Genomic DNA, 23,381 nt, shown 5'->3' on the forward strand with positions numbered 1-23,381 from the left:
AATCTTTTGCCTCAAAATAGGAATCAGTTTCAGCAATAACCTTATCATTCAAACTGAATTTTTTACCGGTGAGCATTTTTTTGAAGTCTGCGAATAGCCAGTAGACGTGATAAATCAGGTTTACAACAAAAATTGAAGAAAATAATACTGGCTTTTGGACTATAACTACTGCATACTCATTCATGATAGTTCCTTGACCCATGATGTACCTGAAACCGGCATTCAAATCAGTTTGCGGTTTAATCAAAAATCACGATTCAATTTTACTGAAATAAAAAAGTGGTGTTGTGAATGAAAATCGTTCTACTTTATTCGAGATAGTTTAATGAACTGTAAAATTCATTGATTATTCTCACGAAACTATTTTACATTTTCATGGTTCGTTCGCCCATTGACTTTTTTCTTCTCGGTTTGATGATGCCTGCCCAAATTGAATTTACATCGAGAAAATGAATTGCAAATCAAGTTGTTCTTTGTGAGTTTCGAGATTCTGAAAACAGAGGAAAATGTGGAGTTCAGTTCGAGAATTGCCGCAAGATGGAAATTGGGACTGGTTTTTCTCCATCATCAGTATGATTTTGATACTTCAATACAGTGAAAGTAAATCTGAGATGCTTTCGTTTCATGTTGGTTGTCATTGTTGATGAATGAAGTTTTTTCTCAAATCAAAAATAACATATTTGCGTATTATCAGAAACATCTCAGATAGTTTTCGACAGTACTGATAAACTTCTATAATTTATGAATTTTAGTACTTAGGATTTCCATTCTCTAATATGATACAATTTGATTTGGAGTGTCTGGAAAAAATAATGAAATAATAATAATAAACAGCTTCATTTCAGGGTAGATTAGAAACTTTTATTGCAAAAGGTCGGTAACATAGAATGAAATGGCGTCAAACAAGAAGGTACAGATTTTTTTGTTAAAAATATTTTTAAATCAGTGTTCCAGTGTGATATGCGTTCAAAGCATAGGGCTCTAAGTTTTTTCAGTTCTCTTTTAAAAACTTCAATTTTCTTAGTTCGTTTTAATCTGTTAGAAAGAAGGTTAAAAAGCTTAATTGACATATAGGGGGCGCGTTTTTCAGTTACTGTTAGTCTATGAAGGGGATACATATATTCATTCGTTCTGGTGGGCTACTTATGAGCAGGTGTATTCTCAGTGAAGAGGTGTGAATTTTTATAAATGAACATTATAGTAGAAGATCCGAACCTAAATCGACGTTCACCGAGCTGATAATAGAATGAAGTGTATTTTGTAATGAATTTAGTATATTAGAAAATGTGTTAAAAATGGGTTCGCTAAAAAAATCCTGGACAGACTATTTTTAATTATTTTTTGAAAAATAATTTTTAATTAAATTTTGCAACATCAAGATAATAAGAAAATGTTTGTCCTTACTTGAAGTATAAAACGTATAGAATGTGCAGCCGTTGGGTTGTCTATTATTTACCTGGGCGAACCACTGGTTTGTCAGGTATAAATAGGTATATCGATGCCGGTTACTTTCACTAGATTAGATAATAAAAAAAATTGTATATCATCATAAGCGCTGTTTCATTGCGAATACGTTGATATAGGGTTGTCTCCAGAAAATTCGGTCCTATTAGGGGTTTGCGAACTTTAAACATTTGAATTTCAATGCGCGTGGAAATGTGACAGAGAGGTAAGTATACTGTGTAATAATAGAGGATCCAACATCGTATGCTCGGTATGTAAACTATAGCGGATAGAGGTACTTCTACCACCCTCCAAATAGTAAACAGTAAAAATAAACACATTGAAAATATAATAATCGTTGATGACCAAAATATGCACATAAAAGAAAATAAGACCAAAGTAAACTAAATCAAAACATTTTTCACAGAACACGGATACAAAATGTCAAACAAAATAGCTCACGCATTTTTTACCACCAAATTTTTCAAAATCCGAAAAAATGACTCATCAATATACTTACAACCAGTAATAATAAATCATAATATCAAAATTGAAAAATAACCGCACTTCTGGAAATGATAAAATCACAGCCAAAACTATTAAACATATACACAACCATATTACAACACCCCTACAGTATATAATCAACCTCTGCTTTGAAACATTTTTAATACCACTACAATGAAAAGGATCTGTCGTATCCCCTATTTTTAAAACAGGCTACTTGGTTTTTTCAACAGGCACAAAATTATAACTTACAGGCAGTACGGTTTCATTAAACAATCTAGTACTGAAAATGCCATAGCTGATTACCTCGAAAAAACAGTGCGAGCGTTAGACGACTCATCAAAATGTCTGGCTATTTTCCTTGACCTTCCTAAGACCTTTGATACGGTCTCACATAACATTCTTTTAAAAAAAATAGAATACAATGGAATTTGAGGTACCGCATTGGACCTGATGCTAAACTATTTGAAATACAGAACACAAAAAGTAAACATTGGAAGAAAAGTGAGCTCAGAATTGACTATCAAAATAGGTGTACCACAAGGGACTATTCTGGGGGCCACTTCTTTTTTTGGTTCACATGAATAATATAGTTCAAATGCGAGACTTGTCGTCTAACATGACGTGTGTCGATGACACAGCTCTGATATTCCCAGGCACAAGCTGGGAAGAAATAAAATCAACCGCAGAAGCAGATCTGAGAAATTTGCAAATTTGGCTGGACCATCACCCACTCACCCTAAACGTCTCTAAAACTAAATTCATACCTTTTACACCTACGGTTAATACACAACCCACTACAGATTATTCCATGAACCTTCACAAAACAACTTGCACGGACACAAATACATGTACCTGCCCAGAAATAGATCGAGTATCATCAATAAAATACCTAGGAGTGACTCTGGATCAGCACATTCGCTGGACCAAGCACATCTCGAATTTAAATAAACCACTGAGAGCATTACTGCACAGATTTTACACTTCAAGAGATATCCTCTCACGCAAAAACCTACTAATGCTTTATACTTCCCTAGTAGAATCCGTTCTAAGATACAGTATTATAATATGGGGAGAAGCCTTCGTTAACTACTTACGTCCTCTACATATCATACAAAATTCCATCATAAAAATCATATTAAGTAAAAAGAAACAGTATTCCACAAATTTGCCATTAGTCTAGTTCACATGTACTTTTTATTGTAACATTTTTCAGCCCTGTCCAAAAATTACGACCAAGGTGTCATTCGATTCGTATTTTTGCCTAGAAAGTTTGAGGAATGGTCCGAAAACGCGCTGATAAAAATTACAAAAGTTATAAACAATTAAGTGAAAAAAAAGGGGCTTTAGTTTTTTCTTAATATCTCGGAAAATTTTCAAAATTTTGGAAATTTCAAAAAAGATTTGAAAAGATCAATGAATTTGCGTAAAAAAAGTCTCGACTCCCGAAACTGTATCTCGATTATTTATAATTTTTACAGAGCCCTGAAAATAGAGCCAAAAGCGGGTAGTCAGGCTTCCGCGCGCCTTTCGTCACTCTGACATAAAAACAAAAAAAATTATTTAAACATATTAAATGTAAATATTAACTAATGAAAAAATTCATGTAATGTTGGGATACATCAATAAACAATAATCCGCAGTCAAAAAATTTTTCCCAATTTTAACGTTAATTATAAATTTGTTAATTAATAACTTTTTTTGAATTGAAAGTTAATATAAAAATCCCTATAATGATTAAACTAAAACCCTGGCATTTTTTTCCTTTGGTGGAGTTATCCTTAATAGGCAAAAAAATAGATTTCCGTTGCTAAAATGAAAAAATTATTATTTTCAATTTTTTTTGTTGACAACTGAAAATTATAATTTTATAAAAAATACATTACAAATTTTTTTTTCTGATTTTTTATTTTTTCAATGTCTCATGGCTAAAAACAAATTAATATTTTTTTTTTTTACAGCTATTGTTAATAAATTTATTATAAACAAATACACTGTTTATAAACAATTCAAAAAATTTTTGTGCATTATGGTTTCTTAAAAAAATTTCTTTGTTGCTAAAAAATGCGTTTGTTGATTAACAATCGTTTTTTGCAAATCATAAATCTTGTTATTCTTCAAGGTTTTGAAAAAAAATGTTTATTCTTTTTTTAATTGTTTATTACATACATACATGATTTTTTGGAAAAAAAATGGTTTCTTAAAAAAATTTCTTTGTTGCTAAAAAATGCGTTTGTTAATTAACAATCGTTTTTTGCAAATCATGAATCTTGTTATCAAATCTTTCAAATCTTTTTTCAAATTTCCTAAATTTTGAAAATTTTCCGAGATATTGAGAAAAAACTAAAGCCCCAGTTTTTTTTTCACTTAATTGTTTATAACTTTTGTAATTTTTATCGGCGCGTTTTCGGACCTTTCCTTAAACTTTCTAGGCATAAATACGAATCGAATGACAGACACCTTGGTCGTAATTTTTGGACAGGGCTGAAAAATGTCACCAAAAAGAGCTAAATCGAGTACATGTGAACCAGACTATATATGAAGAAACAAAAATCCTACCAATCAGTCTTCTGTGTTCATCAATGTATAATTCGAGTTCAAACAAGTAAATACTCACTTCGAAGCAGATCTGTCCAACCAACCAGACAAACTAGTAATGAAGAATTAGCAATACATACATTTAGAAAAGCTATAACCCAGAGACCGTTTCTATTTTTCGGTCCAAAATTTTACAATGAAATACCAGTACATTAAAAAAATTGACGAACTAAGAAATTTTAAAACTGAAATAAAGAACTTTATCCTGAAAAACAAGTAAACTTTCTATAAAATACAACGATTTGTTGCTATCCCTGTCCTCCACAAATAGTTGAATGTCTTTCAGAATTTTGGTAAAAATACATGCACACATTAAATATACAGGTGTTTTGAAGTTATATTTTACATTAGAGTTAATTACTTTCCTTATTTTTTTATCTTGTAAATTTTTGCCCGCCAAAATTTTTAATATAATTTTATGTGCAATGCTAATAGTTTTGTTTTAGAGAAGCCTTGGATAAAACACACATACATGCAATTATGCCTAGGTATGTTTTACTCACAGAGCAAATCTTACCCCATTTTGTAAAAAAATGTAATTTTTTTTGTACATGCAACACTTGAATAAACTTGGAAACCTGAATATCAGGTTTATCAGTGATAAAGCTTTTGAAACAATCAAGTTCACTAAAGTAAAACTGCAACTTGGGATATTTACTAGAAACCAACGTCATGAGACTCATCCAGCATATTGAACGAAAGTAATTTTTTGCGGAGTGAAAATTTTATATCATTATCCAACTATAAACTTCTTCACACCTTAAAAAAAATATGAACCGCTGCACATCATTCAAAAAACTTTTCCAGGATCCCTCCGTCCATTCAATTCTTCTCCACGTAATATGGCAAACTGAAGCTTCCCCTGTACATCTCCTCGACCAGAATCTCTGCTCTCTCGCTCACAAGATTTAAAATTCTCGTCATTGTTTGACATCTTCAAAGCAAACTTCAAAGACAAACGACGATCTGGTTGAAAGTCTGCGATCAAAAAGCCAATCAGACTCCGACCCGGAGTTGTGTTGACATTGTTGCCGTTTGTATAGTGAACTTTCAATTTATTAGTACAACGGGGCGTTGTTCGACGTCCAGCTCTGGCGAATAACCTGAAAAGTATATTTACATTTAGTGTATGAAAGCGAGGGTGGGAAGGTGTATTGTATTTCAGGGGGGGTTTTCAGGATACCTCGTTATCATAGGTAGATAGTCTGATACGCGGCTATTAGGGAATATACAGGGTGTCTCGACGAATCCGAAGTAGTTGTTGAACACCGTGAGCAACTTGCCTTTACTGTGCGTCTATTTTATTCTATTTCAATTCAAACAAAGTGCAACAAATACAAAAACTACACAATGACTCTCAGTATCGAAAAGAATATTCTATTTGAATTGAAAGGGTTATATTTTTAGGAGTGATTCATTTTTGGGAAAGAAAGTTTTTGGCTTTCTACTACTCCATCTTGATACAAAGAAAATGAGGGAATCTTCCAAAGAAAGGAAAGAAGTAATCAATTTGAAAATAAGTAACTCTATACATGGATGTGTAGATCATGAAAAGAAGTAACTTTCAGACACAAACTGAAAGAAAGTCCTCCTGAAACATTGAATTACACGAAAGAAATAAGTTCTTTCGAAACAAATACTTCTAAATGAACACTAAATTATACAGAAGATACTTTTCTCTACTCAGTTTGTGTTTCAAACATTCGTTGTGGAATAAAAATCAGATATCATTCACATGAATTTCACAAACAAAGTTTGTGGAGATCAAATCGTTTAGGTGTAGTTTGTGAAATTACTATGGATCTTCATCAAGTAACGACCGAATCAATCAGAAAATCATTCACATGAGTTCTACTCCAAATGAATGGTAACAAATTGCACTTACATGGAACACTGTCATCCTCACGTATACATCGATGTTTCGCCCCAAGACACTTGTCCTTGGGATCTTCAGTACCACATTGGATAACATTAAATTTCGTTTTTCATAATTATCCCTGGTGGAAAAATTCAGTTGAGATAACTTTTTCATGTGGTGATCAATTGCTATGATTGTAAGAATAACTACCTGAAAAACTATCACTAAAAAATAATATGCCGACGCCTATGTCGAGGCGGAAATTCCTTCTTTGTGCTGTTCCAATTGGTATTGAAAATACTATACTTCTGCTCCATGCAATTACGCTGACAATCTTGTTTGTTCCAAAGAAAAAGCAAATTGAAAATTCAAAAAAATTTACTATTCGTTAGACAAAACATCCACACATCCAGTAACTGTTACGTTATCCTTTATAAAAAAAAAAGTGTGACTGCATTGTCCTTCCAATCGTCAATTCCTTTAGATTTGAAACGTTCAGTATACTTCACTCCAGACGAAACCGTTATCAAAATGGAAGGAATTGAATAAATCCATACTGATTTGGCAAATATATTCCACTTGGAATAGTCCATCAGCTTGGGTTGAAATTATTCTGGACCCTGAGGAATCCGTCCATTTCGAACGGATTTCCTGTCCAAGAATAAAGCTGAATAATGTAGTAAACTATGGAATATCCCCAGGAATATATCAGTATAAATTCATAGGATTAACTCTTGATGATAAAACAGGCCAAAAAGTGTCAAACTGGGTCACGATGGAAATTAGTTGGAGAAATTTTGACAATGACTACCAGTAAAGTTCGTTGTGGATATACCCTCTACAGTACGACACTGTAGAGGGTGATTCGTTAGGTCGTTTTAAGAAAAACATTTGAATTATTCAAATTACATTCACTTAGGATTCAAAATACCTTTGAAACTATAAAATTACCACTCATATTAGTATGTCGTTATAAATGAAAGAATTGCATCAATCAAGTATATCTTTAAAATTCAAAATCAAGAATAAAAATTCAGAAGATTTTGTTTGCTTATTTACATAGCTCGTATGATGTTCCTGGATTCGATTCCTAAATGTCCTGCCAGTTTGACCAATATAGACCTTAGGGTACGTTCCACACTTCAATTTATACACTCCTGATTTCTCGAATTTGGATGGAGAAAAAAAAGGGAAAAAAAAGATGTGAATGACTTGAGGAGTCGAATAATTGACAATTGCGATGTCATAAGGAATACTTCAGGTATTTTCGAAGGTGTCAGACCATCAATGTAGTCGATTAAAGTCGTGCATTTTATCAGACATTCTGCTGATTTATTTCAAAGTCAAAATTGTTCATTATTCACTTTCGGTTTTAATTTTATGTTGTCCATGGATAGTTTTTAGAAGTATTTTTTCTCGAATACAAAGCTTGATATGAAGAAAACATAGACGACAAAAGAGTTGTATTTTCAGTTGGTTAATCTTTCAGTTTAGTTAATCTAAAAAAATAAAAAACTATAAAAAAGTCAGTGGCGTTCTTTTTTCAATTTTGTTGTCTGTGGTTCCCACTGAGCCGCCACTGGACCTAATAATTTCAATCTAGTTGGGACCAAGTAAGCGCCTTATTACTTCAAATAACTGTAACAAATTTCAACCAAATCGGTTCTAGGATGTTCATGATATTTTATAAATACCAGTTTTTTTTAATTTCAACGCCCTGTATCGCAAAAACTCCGGACATATGTTCATTGGAACTTTTTTTCTTAAAACGAATTAACGAATCAACCTTTCGTACTGTAGTTAGAGAACACCCTGTATTTAACAAAGAAATTATGTATTATGGGGAATAATTTAACAGACATTTTTGAAATTTCCTTCGATTGTGTTTTATAATAAAGATAATTTCATTTATTTCTGAAAAATCACGTCAATTCATAAGTACTTGGCAAGGAAATAATTTTTTCCAAAAAGTGGCATATAATTATTATTCAAAATATAGTCCTAAAGACTTTTTACGTCTATAAAGTAATGAAATAATTCATTACCAGCAGAATATATCTGAAAGTTCCTCAAAATCTTCACAAATACTTCTAAGAATATTGTTTTACTTCAGTTTCATGTAGGCATTTTGTTTATATAATTTTTATCAACAAACTTTCACAGAAAGTGAAAGAAAAATAAGAGTAACAAACTTCATTAATTTGAATCTACAATATCCAGGAAGTATTATCATTTAGATAATGAATCTAACTGCACTTGTACCTCAAAAAAATATACATACAAGAATGTACTAGTCACTCCGTATGTCTATATTCTTATTACTCTTACCGACTCATTCCGTTGAAAAAGTGAACCAAGTTCACTCTGTTCTGAATAATTCTCCACAAATTATAAATGAAATACAACTCAAAACGGTTCGTTCATAGTAAAATGTATATCAAAACCAAAAGTTCTTCTAACTCAAACTGGATCGATATTTGAGGTTTTATAGTACATCAATCACATTTTTTTTCATATCAAACAAACTGCTTTATTATACATCGCGATAGCCCAAATATGAAAGGGACCAAAGAGACGTGTTTTACGCTAACATAGTGAGCGTCATCTGAAGATGGCCTAAATCAAACCCTCACAACAAAATTATAGTATTTTTATTTGTTGCATGATACCTTCTCCATTCTCTGCTTCCGATTTTCCACTTCATTAGAGATTTCTATGCGCCCACTTTACTGGCTTGACTAAAAGCATCAATGATGAATAGATACGCAGCTTCTTTAAACTTCCTTTTGCATCAGTGTTCTCTCCTACATATGACGATTTATTGTGTACATGTCACAAATAGATAACAGGTGTACAATAGTATCCTCAAGCTTCTCCATAATAACTAAATCATATCTGATTATTGCTTGATGTGATTCAACAAATTGATTGATACCTACATATATTTTCTGTCATTTCTCAGAGGGTTTTTAATGGTCTGATATTTTTTCTTTCGCCATTCAATATACATATATGTACACTTCTGCTCAGTTATCAAAATACAGTTTTTTCCTCAAACGCCAAAGTCTACATAATCATCCAATATGGAATAATTCTTGATGGACCGATAGTATCAACATCAGGCTGGGGTAAAAAATATGATGCAATGATAACATTTTCTTGTTGTTGAATCATTACTGAAGCAGTATGGACTGCAGAATTTCAGATAAATTGAGATGATCTTGTATACGTTTACCTTTTATATAAATCTTCCATTATGGTAGGATGTTCATCGACGATGCTGAAACAACAATGTTACCGTGAAAACATTCAAATAAGAATAATTTTGCGATCAAGAATCTGTTAGAAATTCAAGGTTCAATAATGGGTAGCCGCTGAAAAGGAAAAGAGGAAGTTGGTGAAGTTACAGTCCTTTTAAAAATGATGTGATACACACCTGATACTATTCTTCATCTGTCACGCCTAGGTGTGGCAATAAATTCTTTAATTAACCATGCGCTGGTGTACAAGGTGTTTCAAATCTGCCCCTAAAAATGCGAGAAAATAGAAATAGTATTATCTGGAATACATTGCAGGCCTGAAAACACATTTTTGTATGAATTTATTATCTGTCTGCCATTACTGACATATAGAATGTGAAATAAGTAATATCTAAAACGAGTGAAAGTCTGACATGTCTTGCGTCAAAAATAAAAACCAATAATTTTGTAAAATACCTCATTAACAGAAATCTCAAAACTGGTACTCTAAGAAAATTCTATTTGTCTTGTAGGCAAAAAATCTGTATCTTAGATAACTCATTATATGTATCATATCAGTGTGACTTTAATGAAAGTATTTATTGAAAAAAAAACAGCGTCAACTCTAGATAAAAATAACCGAAAATAGGATTGTGACCTACCATATATTGAATAATTCATTTAACTTTGAAGAGATAAATATAGAATACCAAAATAGGTATTTCTCAAGTTCCCCATTAGTCAATTATTTCCAATCAGTTATTTTATCACATTTACATCCTGCATTACATGATGAAACGGCGCTGAAAAAATTTTCGAACTTGAAAAAATCCCGTTTCAGTAGGACTTTGAAAGTTACTTCTTTGCATGATCTACACATCCATGTATAGAGTTACTTATGTTCAAATTGATTACTTCCTTCCTTTCTTTAGAAGATTCCCACATCTTTTTTTGTATCAAGATAGAGTAGTAGAAAGCCAAAAACTTTCTTCCCCAAAAATCAATCACTCCTAAAAATATAACCCCTGCAATCAAAAAAATCCTACTTTCACCTGATGTATCACGAGGTTCTCACATCGGCCTCCTATATTCTCATCTTCCACCAAGTGTGGGAAAATAAACATTTATTCGTTGCAAAAACGTCTAAATTTTTTCTGAATGAATACTGAAATTTTAGATATCTATCAGTGACGTCGAAATACAGATTCATCTGGAAACTTTGATCAAGAAATATAATTGAAAATTGCTTTTTGAGAACTGATATATTTTTTTTCTATATCATAATCCGTGCGATATTCCTTACATTCTTTGTTAACAACTTTGTCGTTCGTGGAAGTGTGATAGCTAGTTAACGGAAAAACAGATTTTAAACAGATTTTGAACAGAAACAGATTTAAACTACTTCTATCAGCTTCGATGATCGAGGATTTAATAGTTTATGATTTGAGGAACGTGATTGTGAGATTTTTCAATGCAGTAGGATCGCGAATGTTGCTGGTTTATCCCAAAAACCAAAAGTCCAAGATTGTTATAGATTTCATAGTTGTTGCAGGTGTTGTAGAAAGCCTGTTTCATACAGAAAAAACAGGACAGTGTCTATTTTCTTCTAGTCCATTCGTTCCACTAAAATTTTGTGATCAAGCTGCGGAAAATATTGTGTAACTTGAAATAATCCGAAATATCAGCATCCTGCTACAATGCTACATCCTACTACAATGATTATTTTTGCATAATTGATTTTTTAATGTAATTTCTAAAACAATACGAATCATCACAAATATTTTTTCAGATCCAGTTCGACGTACGCCTCCAGTTCAGAGACTTCTGTATTACCATTACAAATGAGGAAAGCTGTAACTGTAGCATAATGTATTCCGAACTTTTTCTGCTGTTTATTAATATTTCTAAATGTTCAATATTTATGTGGGACTGTTAATCGAATCTTGCTTTACCATAAATTATATATTTTTTATTATTGGGAATATAAATCTTGTTATTTATGCAGTTGATCTGATGATTTAGCTTTCTTTTCAAATTCCATCTCAGCTGACAGGGAATATTCATAAACTGGTTGGGAGATGAAAAAATTGAATATGAGCGCATTGCCTATATCACTATGTACATTTTTAAGGAGTGCCGGTGCGGTCTCGTTATGTTAACTATGTGAAAATTATCGAGGCAATGGCAAAAGTAATCACTTGGCCATAAACAGATATATGTGCTGAAACACTGTTTCATTTCTCTTGGCCTGTTTTAAATAGCACTTTTGAATATTCACTACAGAATAAAAGTATTATTAATAATAATAATAATTTCTTTATTTTCACAAATTTGTTTGCACATCAACAGTGTGATAATGCAAATAGAAAACGTCAATAAGTTCAAGTAGAGAAATGATTTAAGAAAAAGTATATACATATGAAATGACTAAAATAATTAAATATTTTTGTGTGGGACTATGTATAGGACATCCACGTCACAAACAATTATTACAAATAATATAAAGTATAAATATAAAATATTATAGTTACTAATTCTACGTGTATATGAATAAAAAAGGTGTATATTAAATAAACCATACACTTCACATGGAAATAAAGTTACGGCTGAAACTCCTCAACACTGTAGCAGTTTTTTGACAATAAGAGTTGCTTAACTTTCCTTTTGAAAATATGTACATTTATGTATGTATATTTCATGAACATACGTGGACTGCTCAAAACATAAGGTGACAGTTCAAATTTCGCGGGGTGTATACATTCGATTTCCGAGTTTTTTATATTGGTAAACTCGTCTCGAGCATATGTTCACAGTTTCTGTTGTTTACCATGTTTAGTTTGTTTAGTTCAGCGTGTTAGACAAATGTTAAAAAAAAATGAATCAGAGAATTTGCACTAAATTTTGTGTGAAAAACGGAATTCAGTGCTCAAAATCACTTGAAATGTTTTAACACTAGCATTCATGATTGCACTTGAGTCAGAAAAATGTTCACCAACATCTTTTCAACCTTTCTATAGAAGGTTGAGTTGACGATGACGCTGACCCTGGACGTCCCAGCACATCAACAATCGATGAAAATGTTGAGAAAGTGAGGAATAATGTTATGAAGAATCGTCGAATTGCTGTGGATGTTGGCATATCCATTGGTTCATATCATGCATTTTTTTCTGAATTTGTGGGATGAAGCGTGTGTCAGTTAAGTTCGTTCCAAAATTGTTGAATTTTTTACCAAAACAACCTTCACATGAGCATCGTTCAGGAATTGTTGAATAACGTCAATGGCGATCTACATTTGCTTGAAAGGTACCTACTTCGTAGTTCATCCCTACTGTAGTCCAACAACTGTTTGGTATCAATCTTTGAAGGGTAAATGAACGCCTTGAAGTGATAATCCTGGAAAATTCTGCCAGAAGTCCATAAATCTTCTTGTCGTCCAGGTGTTCAATCTTTGTTTGGCAAAGCCTAAACCAAGTATTCCAGGTGAGTTTTTTATCAAAGACATTGAAGAAAGTGGCGTTAGATCGTCCAATTTTCTCCTCATGGTGAAGAGGATTATCACAGTTTTGCTGGGGTTGACAGACATCTGCTGCCTCAGGCACCAGCTGTGAACAACTTCCATCGTGCTTTGGAGGATATTACAAGCTACCCTTCCCGACGTGGACATTGCCAAGATGACAAGGTCATCTGTATAAGCTTGCAGATCTACTTTCCTCCTGTTGAGGGCATCAACCAGACTATCGACCAGGAGCGACCACAGAAGGAGAGATAGTACCACACCTTGAAGCAGCCCCTGGTGACCGTGAACCTAATGGCCTCGTCTTGGAGAGTCGTAGTTGCAGTTCTGTTTACTTCAATATGGAGAAATACAGCAACCGCAACCTCCTTGTTGTCAAGGGATTGGGAAATTTTCTCTACAAGGTTGTTTAATGCTGAATCTGTCAATTTTTCGGTTTGATAAGCGTACTGGTGGTTATTCATGGGGAATGCATACAATGCCACCCCCCTGATGTGACCGTCCAATATCCTCTCAAGTCCTAACAAAAGGCTGATTGGTCGTTCCGATTCAGGGTGCTGGTCTTTCCGACCCTCTTTAGGTATGTATACCACCCTTGCTGTCAACGAACTGGGTAGTATATAATTCCACGACAGACTAGCTCTATACAATTTTATGAGAATATGTAAAATTATTTCCAGTCCATTTTGAAGTAGAGCTGGAAATATACCTGGTACTCAATTAAGCTAAGTACCTCTATTATTACCTACAGTGGTGTTATATAAGGGCTAATGTAATCTTTCTTCAGTTTAATGCATAAATTTGAAAATGTCCTTATAGAAAGAAACTGCAGTAACAAATAACAGTTAGTTACAAATAAGAGTGGTGAGAAACATATAAAGTTTCAATTCTCATTCTTCTTTTCAAGTACGATGACGGTCACTTCATCAGAACCATATATTAAGCTGCCCATAAAGGAGTTTCCGCTTGCTACCTTATCACGTTTGGTGAAGAGATCTTCTCCTGGTAACTGGAACTGGAACTGCAGGAACTCGTCCAGAACTAAGCTGTTACTGTCACGTCCTATCGTGTAAATCGAATACCTGGGGGCGTGGGATACAGCAACCAATGTAGCCCCCTAGCATTGCCTGAATCTAGTTGTTCCGAACCTCGACGCTCCAGTTTGGGTGATTCCGAACCCCAGCCTCTTTTTTCGTCGGATCCTGAACGTGATTGACAGTCTCGCCTTTAATATTCCTCTCTGCCCTAGTCATAACATTTAGGCCGCCCTCTGACCCTGGATGCAGTTCCATTCATCAACTATTTCTAGAACAGTTTCTCTAGATCTACCATGAGCCTATATGTTTGTCGCGAAGCATTTTTGGCGGCTTCAAATTCTAGGTCATAAATGATAGTTTCATTCAATTTTTTATGACGTGCCATCCTCAACGACTGCTGGAGATCTGGTCACGAACTCCGTCGATGAAACTATGGACACTAATCCAGTGAGGCCATGCTAATCTTCTCTGTTTAGTTCCAATTTCAGTATACAGTGTGTAACAACGAAAATTTAACAGAGCCGTTTTTGAATATAAAAAGTAAGATTTTCAAAAAAAGCTCGGGCACGTCGATTTCTAATTAAAGGGGGACACCTTTCAGACTAATCAGATTTTTTGTAGTACGCACCCCCTCGGAGGGGTGCGTCCGACGACCCTTATTTAGATAGGGAAAGTAGGTCGAGTGGCACCTTGTTTCGAAAGTCTTTTGAATACCTTCACATCTCTGTTGAAAGAAAATTTTTGTAACGATTAGTTTTCGAGATAATTTGAAGATTTAAAGGTATTTTCATTGAGTTCAACTCTTTTTAAAATAAATCAAATTGTTTTTAAGGTACAATTTACGTTCAGAACTTTCATAAAAAAAGTAAATTTTTACTTTTTATGGCAACCTGCTAATATGTGTCCATTTGATTTCGTGAAAAAATAAGAATTATTTGTTTAATACGAGGAGATTTTTTCGGGGGATGGGGTTGGTTACCACCCTTACATTTTAGGTAAATTGAGTGGCACCTCCTTATGAAGGTTGCCTTTTGACGTGGATATTTTATGCTCCTGATAAAAAAGTGAATCATACTAAAAACTTACCTATACAACGAATATAACCTGCTGATTTCCTTGAATGCTGATGACACAGAAAAGTTTAAAAAACTGTTTTAGGGTTAATAAATCCCAATAATTGTTTTTAAAGCACACACAAAAAAAGTAACACCTAATAAGGGTAACTCACATAGGAAATTTAGAGTAAATGTTCAAAATGTGCGCCATTTTGCTCCATGCAACAATAAAGATTTTGTTCAAATTTTGCTCTTACATTATTCAACATCTCAGGAGTTATAGCTCGGCATTCATCAATAATTCTACGACGTAATTCATCCAAATTGGCTGGATGTGTAGCATGAACTTTAGACTTTAAATATCCCCACAAAAAGTAGTCCAGTGGTGTTAAATCTGGTGATCGGGCTGGCCACTCAATTGGACCTCTTCTGACAATCCATTGTCCTTCAAAATGATTATTCAAAAAATTTAGAACCTGTTGGGCATAATGGGGTGGTGCACCGTCTTGTTGAAAATGGATAAATTTATCTTGATATCTTGGATCCTGTTCAATTATTTCAACGATACGAGGTTGTATTGCCTTTTCAAGAAGTTGTAAATAATTTGTAAGTTGTAATTTCCATCAATGAAAAATGGACCTATAATATGATTGCCTGATATTCCGGCCCAAACATTCAACTCTTGGGGATGTTGGGTATGTATTTCTGCGTATTGTCTTGGGTTTTCATCCGACCAATAACGGCAATTGTGACGGTTCACGCAACCATTTAAATGAAATGAGCTTTCGTCCGAAAAACAGATGTTATAAAGCAGCTCGGGATTTTGCATTAATCTCTCACTCATGCCCTCACAAAACTCCTGTCTTCGGTCAAAATCATCCTCATTGAGTTCATGAACAAATTTAATTTTGTAAGGATGGAATTTGTGGTTTTTAAGCATTCTCCATGCGCTCATATGGTTTATTCCGGCCATTGCTGATAAATATCTGGTACTTAACCTGGGATTGGCGATGACTTGACCAATCACTCCAATCGCATTATCGTCATTCACTACCCTTCTCTGAATATTTCTTTTCTTATTTAAAACCGAACCTGTCTCCCTGAATTTTGTGACCAAATCCAGAACGTGATTTCTGCTTAGGTGTTTACCAGGGTTTTGCTCGTTAAATGAAATTGATGTTCTATTAGCATTTTTGTCGTTGCCAAAAAATAAAGCAATAACTGAAACCCTTTCAGCAGTAGTGTAAGGCATTTTTAAACAAATAACAATACACCACCCGTTTAAACAAAACAATCGAACGATGTACTAATAAACACTGGAAGAAGAGGAGTGGGTATTGATTTTAAAAAAGGGATTTTATTTAACAAAAAACTGATAAGGAGAACTACTCGAATTTTTTTATTTAGGCATACAAGTTACCGAGTGGTCTGTCTAATGTATTATCAACATGGCAATTTTAACTTCAAATTATCTCGAAAACTAATTGTTACAAAAATTTTCTTTTGACAGAGTTGTGAAGGTATTCGAAAGACCTTTAAAACAAGGTACCACTCGACCTACTTTCCCTATCTAAATAAGGGTCGTCGGACGCATCCCTCCGAGGGGGTGCATACTACAAAAAATCTGATTAGTCTGAAAGGTGTCCCCCTTTGATTAGAAATAGACGTATCCGAGCTTTTTTAAAAAATCTTACTTTTTATATTCAAAAACGGCTCTGTTAAGTTTTCGTTGTTACACACTGTATGTACTGCCGAAGCGAGTACTACTGGTCTAACCCCTCTGGATCTGTACGTTAAGGAGGTTGCGCTGATGGCCATGCCACGATTGCGCACAGCTGGTGTAACCCTCGAAGTGAGAATGGGTCAACTGAGGCTGACCCTATGACGAGAAGTGCGCAACCTCTGCGGTAGGCAGCCAGTGATGCAACTGAACCCCGGTTTCTGTTTAATGAACCCTACAAAATACAAATAAAACAAAACAAAGAGTCAGATGCTACAAATGCAATACACATATATACAGACGGCTCAAAAACCAAAGAAAGCTCAGGATGTGGAATGCACTCCAGACCACTAAACCCAAGGGTTAAAGGGAGAATGGTAAAAATACTAGCGTGGTTCGAGCAGATCTGGCGGATATCTCAATCGCCACAAAAGAAATAACCAGGAACGGAGTTTCTGGCGAAAACATAACAATATGCAGTGACAGTAGACAAGCCCAATTGGCCTTGAACAGACATGTTACCTCGGGGCTAGTACTAGAGTGCCACCAAGATTTAGCCAAAGCCTTGGTAGATAATAACATTATCCTGAGATGGGTTAAGGGGCACGATAGTAGTAAAGGTAATCGCATTGCCGACTCCTCAGCCAAGGAAACGGCTGGGCTAAGAATTTTAGGACCCAGTAGCACCTGGTGACTACCTGGCCACCTGGTGGCCTGGTGACTTCGACAATTGCGGAACTAGCCAAACGTCACACCCATGCCCAATCCCTAAAGAAATGGGAGGGAATCAAAGGATGCAATCTTGTCAGGATCATCCTGAGCGACCTTGGGAAGCTGGTGCCGAAGAAATATCTGGCGGTGACCAGGAAAAATCTACGCTTAACAGTAGGATTTCTGACTAGCCACTGTCAACTAAGGAAATACCTTCATAATATGGGGCTTGTAGACACACCTCTATGCAGGATGTGTGAATAGGAAGATGAAACTGTTAGGCATGTCCTATGCGAGTGTCCGGAGTTAGCACCAATGAGAGAGTGTGTGTTCGGCGAGTCTTGGCCTACACCAGCCGATTTGAAGGAGATGTCTCCCAGAGACCTGTCCACCTTCCTGGAAAAGACAGGATGGACGATGACCTAGGAGGACCATTCCTCTTAAGGATGTACAATGGGTCACATGTGGCCTAAGTGCTGTGGGTTTACACTCACCCTCCCTACTCTACAGATACAAATACAAATACTAATCCAATAAGTGAAGTTTTCAGGTGCTCCCTCCAATACATTTCAAATCTGTTGACACATTTTCAGACAATAAAAGTTCGTTGAACCTCTAAGATAAACTCTTTGTACGTGCAATTTCTGCCAGGTTCCCTTTCTGCATATTTGGCAGATGTCCTTCGTGAATCACTCCTTATCAAGATTCGATTCAATGAATTCACCCCTCGTGAAAATTAATCGAGCATTTGCATTGCTCAAGTACAGGTGTACGAAATGTTTAGCATTATAATTCGACTGTAATGAATAACTAATATTCAAATCCGTATCTATCTTGATAACCGGACAAGACCAAGAGGCATTAAGGAAGTTCAGGTTGTTCGGTTTCGGTTAGTAAACAAGAGACTAATGCGATGTTGAAACGCATTCGGAGGCATCGCGGTATACACTGGTCTACATAATTTAGGGGCTGCCAAAGTGGTAAATGAAATTATCTCGATATTATTAGGTTTCTGTAAAAGTTCCAGTTCAATTTTCAAATTGTGAAAGGTGAAAATACCCAAAGAGGATCGATGAAAACTCAAATTTATTTCACAAAAAAAATTGTATGCCGTCACAGGACGCCTAGCAGATGTAAAACATCAATAATAATATTTCGTGACTCCTGTTATCACTGTTGCGTTCTGAAATATTTATAAAAAATATGTAATTGAAATATAAATGAAAAAATGTTAATGTGGATTTTATATACCAGTGAATTCAAGAATCTTAGATAGTTATTGCAATATATTACTGAAGATACTATATAATAAATATCAATAATAAATGTTTCAATCCACCATCATGGGAACATTGATACATTTTTTATGTAATAAATAAACAGCTATGAAAAAGAAGAATACAAAAACCTGAACGGGGTGTACAGCATACAATGCTCGTGCTGCAACCAATTTTATATCGGCCAAACCAAGAAAAAACGGATCCAAAGGTATTAAGAACACAAAAAAGCATACATAAACCCAATAACATATAAATCAAACCTTGCAATATACGCCATACAAAACAAACATAACTTATGTTAATATTAAAATACTGAAAATGAAGAAAAATCAGTTGCACACTACACTTTTTCCACTCAGTATATGATTGCAAGTATATAAGAAAAATGTTAATCAGATTCATAAATATGCGTTTAATGTTCTGAGAAATGTTATATTGCTGTAGAAATTAAAATGCCCTCATTAAACTTGTCAGCAACAATTGTATAAAATAAATGTTACTGGCAGTTACTCTTTAAATTGTTAAATTATTCGAAAAACAAACAATAATATGATGATGTCCAATGGCACAACAAATCATTTTCAAATCGTGTTATACGTTCCAGAGATATAAAGGTATCTCTTGAAATGACTAGGTACATTGCGAAAGAATGTATGATTCAGAATATGTAGGGTGTAAATTTTAAAACGTAACACTCTCTATATTTGAAGTCAAATAAAAAATATAAAGGTATATTCTTCATCGAACTCTTCATCATTATAATTTTGAAGACGGAGGCAGATTTTAAAAAATGTCCAAAGAAAGTTGATAAAAACTTGCTTCACAATAGAATATAACGGAATGGATTGGAATGAAATGGAATGGAATGGAATGAAAGGGAATGGAATGGAATGGAATGGAATAGAATGGAATAGAATGGAATGGAATGGAATGGAATGGAATGGAATGGAATGGAATGGAATGGAATGGAATGGAATGGAATGGAATGGAATGGAATGGATTGGAATGGAATGGAATGGAATGGAATGGAATGGAATGGAATGGAATGGAATGGAATGGAATGGAATGGAATGGAATGGAATGGAATGGAATGGAATGGAATGGAATGGAATGGAATGGAATGGAATGGAATGGAATGGAATGGAATGGTATGGAATGGTATGGAATGGTATGAAATGGTATGAAATGGTATGGAATGGTATGGAATGGTATGGAATGGTATGGAATGGTATGGAATGGTATGGAATGGAATGGAATGGAAGGGAAATGAAGAGCAGGAAAGGGAAGGGAAGGGAAGGGAAGGGAAGGGAAGGGAAGGGAAGGGAAGGGAAGGGAAGGGAAGGGAAGGGAAGGGAAGGGAAGGGAAGGGAAGGGAAGGGAAGGGAAGGGAAGGGAAGGGAAGGAAGGGAAGGGAAGGGAAGGGAAGGGAAGGGAAGGGAAGGGAAGGGAAGGGAAGGGAAGGGAAGGGAAGGGAGGGGAGGGGAGGGGAAGGGAAGGGAAGGGAAGGGAAGGGAGGGGAAGGGAAGGGAAGGGAAGGGAAGGGAAGGAAGGGAAGGGAAGGGAAGGGAAGGGAAGGGAAGGAAGGGAAGGGAAGGGAAGGGAAGGGAAGGGAAGGGAAGGGAAGGGAAGGGAAGGGAAGGGAAGGGAAGGGAAGGGAAGGGAAGGGAAGGGAAGGGAAGGGAAGGGAAGGAAGGGAAGGGAAGGGAAGGGAAGGGAAGGGAAGGGAAGGGAAGGGAAGGGAAGGGAAGGGAAGGGAAGGGAAGGGAAGGGAAGGGAAGGGAGGGAAGGGAAGGGAAGGGAAGGGAAGGGAAGGGAAGGGAAGGGAAGGGAAGGGAAGGGAAGGGAAGGGAAGGGAAGGGAAGGGAAGGGAAGGGAAGGGAAGGGAAGGGAAGGGAAGGGAAGGGAAGGGAAGGGAAGGGAAGGGAAGGGAAGGGAAGGGAAGGGAAGGGAAGGGAAGGGAAGGGAAGGGAAGGGAAGGGAAGGGAAGGGAAGGGAAGGGAAGGGAAGGGAAGGGAAGGGAAGGAAGGGAAGGGAAGGGAAGGGAGGGAAGGGAAGGGAAGGGAAGGGAAGGGAAGGGAAGGGAAGGGAAGAAGGGAAGGGAAGGGAAGGGGAAGGAAGGGAAGGGAAGGGAAGGGAAGGGAAGGGAAAGGGAAGGGAAGGGAAGGGAAGGGAAGGGAAGGGAAGGGAAGGAAAAGAAAGGAAGGGAGGGGAAAGGAAGGGAAAGGAAAGGAAGGGAAGGGAGGTGAGAAGATCCTGATCTGCCAATGTCCTCTCTCTTATAAAACAAAATGTAGGGTGTCTCCAGAGGCTCCAATAAATTCAATGCATCGCTAGAACACTTTGTGACACGACTATTGTCAAACTTAAACCAGTCCGTTTCGTCTTTGACCAATGCGTAATAATGACCAGATTCAACGCCAGAACCACAGTGAATAATGACTTCATGAAGATAATAATAGTGGTCTGCTAGATTGAAGTGTTTATCTATTTCGTACTTTCGTAAGAGTTTGATGCTTCTCTCAGAGGTTGAGTCATTTTAAAGATAATCAGTGTTATTATTAGATTAACTGTTGCCTCAGCTTTACTTGTTTTCTAATATTAGTCACTTAGTTTGGCGCATCTTTGGCAATTCAGTTGATCATTGCTCGTTGAAAGTTCCATTTTCAGAAGCTTTGTACGGATTGGTTATCAATCACATTAGAAAACACTACTTGAAACTCTAGAAAGTCAAATACGTTTTTGCTACCTCTTGAATATGTACTATAAAGTACAAGGAGGATTTTTCCAGCAAACGATATACAAACACGACGAGATAGACTGTACGGAACCACGAGTAAAGATTCAACTATTTTTCTGCTCACGAGGAGTATTCAACAAGAACCCCAAGAATTCAGAACAATCCTTGTTATCCTAACGAGTATCTACTGGACTTCAAAGACTCCAGGAAATCGGTTGAAGGGAAAGATGATACCTTCTTACGGAACTGCAGCTGTATGAACAGATGTCTGAGTTTGGTGAATGAGTAAGAAACAAGTATTTTATTCTCAGTCAGGAATATAATCATTAATAGGTAGCTTGCAATCCCTCAATTTCCAGAATGTTGCTTTCAATCAAAAGCTTTGCGTCATTTCCTTAGAAATTTTTCGAAAATTGCAGATTGCAGTCTAAAAATATTTCAACATCCGGTATTGTGTTTTTCCAATTTGATCTTACGAATATCGTTTCCCTCACAATCAAGCTACTGCATGCAGAATAATTCTGCTGGGGAAAACTTGCTAAGCTTCTTTCAGACGGTATTATACAAGTCGGGCTGTCTCGTCAACGTAAACCTCTGTGACTGAAATGCCAAGAAAATTTCTCCCTTGTGAATACGCAAGCAGCTTTCGTAAAACAGGGGAGGGAACATTCCTTTTGAAACTGAAAATGCATGGATATACACGCTCCCGTACACATGTGTCCCGCCTCATCTCCGATTCTGGACACGTTTTTCTGGGGCGCCACATCAACAATTTAACGGAAAATAAGGCGGATGAGGTGGTGTGAAATATGAAAATGTCATTCAGAAAATTCTGTGTGTCGGGATCAATAATATTGGGTTGTTTCAGAAATTTTGCCCGTTTTAATATCGTGTGTTTTTGTAGCTACATATAGTAGTAGTAGTAGTAGTAGTAGTAGTATATTAATCACTAAATTACATGTGTTAATAAAAGCATACAATAGAAAAAAAATGGCGATTAATATAGATATAAGGAAAGGTTTGTCAAAACGAGTCTTATTATTGAATTTTTATCTGAGGAAACATAGATATTGCACATACCTATGGTAGTCTCTTTCGATTCGAACTAGATAGGCACTTATTCCAGTATTTTGTAGACGGTCGATTATAATATGCCATTTAGCTGTATTGAACGCGTTTTTTATGTCAACCAATATAACGGTTCCCCAGGTTTCCCGTGTTTTGTTATTTTAATTGTGTTGTTGTTTTTATGTAGTAGCCTTGTTTTTTGCGAAAATGAGAAAATGAATGACTTTGAAGAAAATATATCAAGTAGATATTACAGCTTTAGATTTCTATCTGAAATACAAAACCGATGAACAAGTTATATTGTCAATTTTTTGCATATGTTTTTCGTAGAATAAAAACAAATTTCTGTTAACATATATTTGGATTCTCTTTGTATATCTAAGCTTATCCAAAACGCGCGCCCTAAAGATCCTTTTTATTAGTGTTTTTGGAACATAGCTTATTGACTAAAAACGAACGATCTGTAATGTTCTCTACAAATGATAAACCTCAACTTTGAGAAACTAAGACAGGGAAATATTCAAATTCTTTTGTGCTACTTTGTCGAAGTAGCACTCCAAGTCATACAAAGAAAGCTATCCGAAGACGGGAACCTGATAGAGAGAACGAATCTA

The 23,381-nt window shown here is 35.6% G+C and overlaps 1 long non-coding RNA gene across 1 annotated transcript; it reads right to left on the reverse strand.

Annotated features, from left to right (window-relative positions):
• Positions 1-214: 214 nt before the first annotated feature.
• LOC141482616 (uncharacterized) lies at positions 215-10,017 on the reverse strand. Its single transcript, XR_012465614.1, has 5 exons — positions 9,843-10,017; positions 9,642-9,686; positions 9,076-9,529; positions 5,308-5,651; positions 215-490 (listed from the first exon to the last, which is right to left on the reverse strand). It is a non-coding gene; the product is annotated as an uncharacterized lncRNA (long non-coding RNA).
• Positions 10,018-23,381: the final 13,364 nt, after the last annotated feature.

The sequence above is a fragment of the Leptinotarsa decemlineata genome, unplaced genomic scaffold (assembly GCF_025532065.1).
Source record: "Leptinotarsa decemlineata unplaced genomic scaffold, Ldec_3_MD MMD2_tig00001621_RagTag_RagTag, whole genome shotgun sequence".
Classification (NCBI taxonomy): domain Eukaryota; kingdom Metazoa; phylum Arthropoda; class Insecta; order Coleoptera; family Chrysomelidae; genus Leptinotarsa; species Leptinotarsa decemlineata.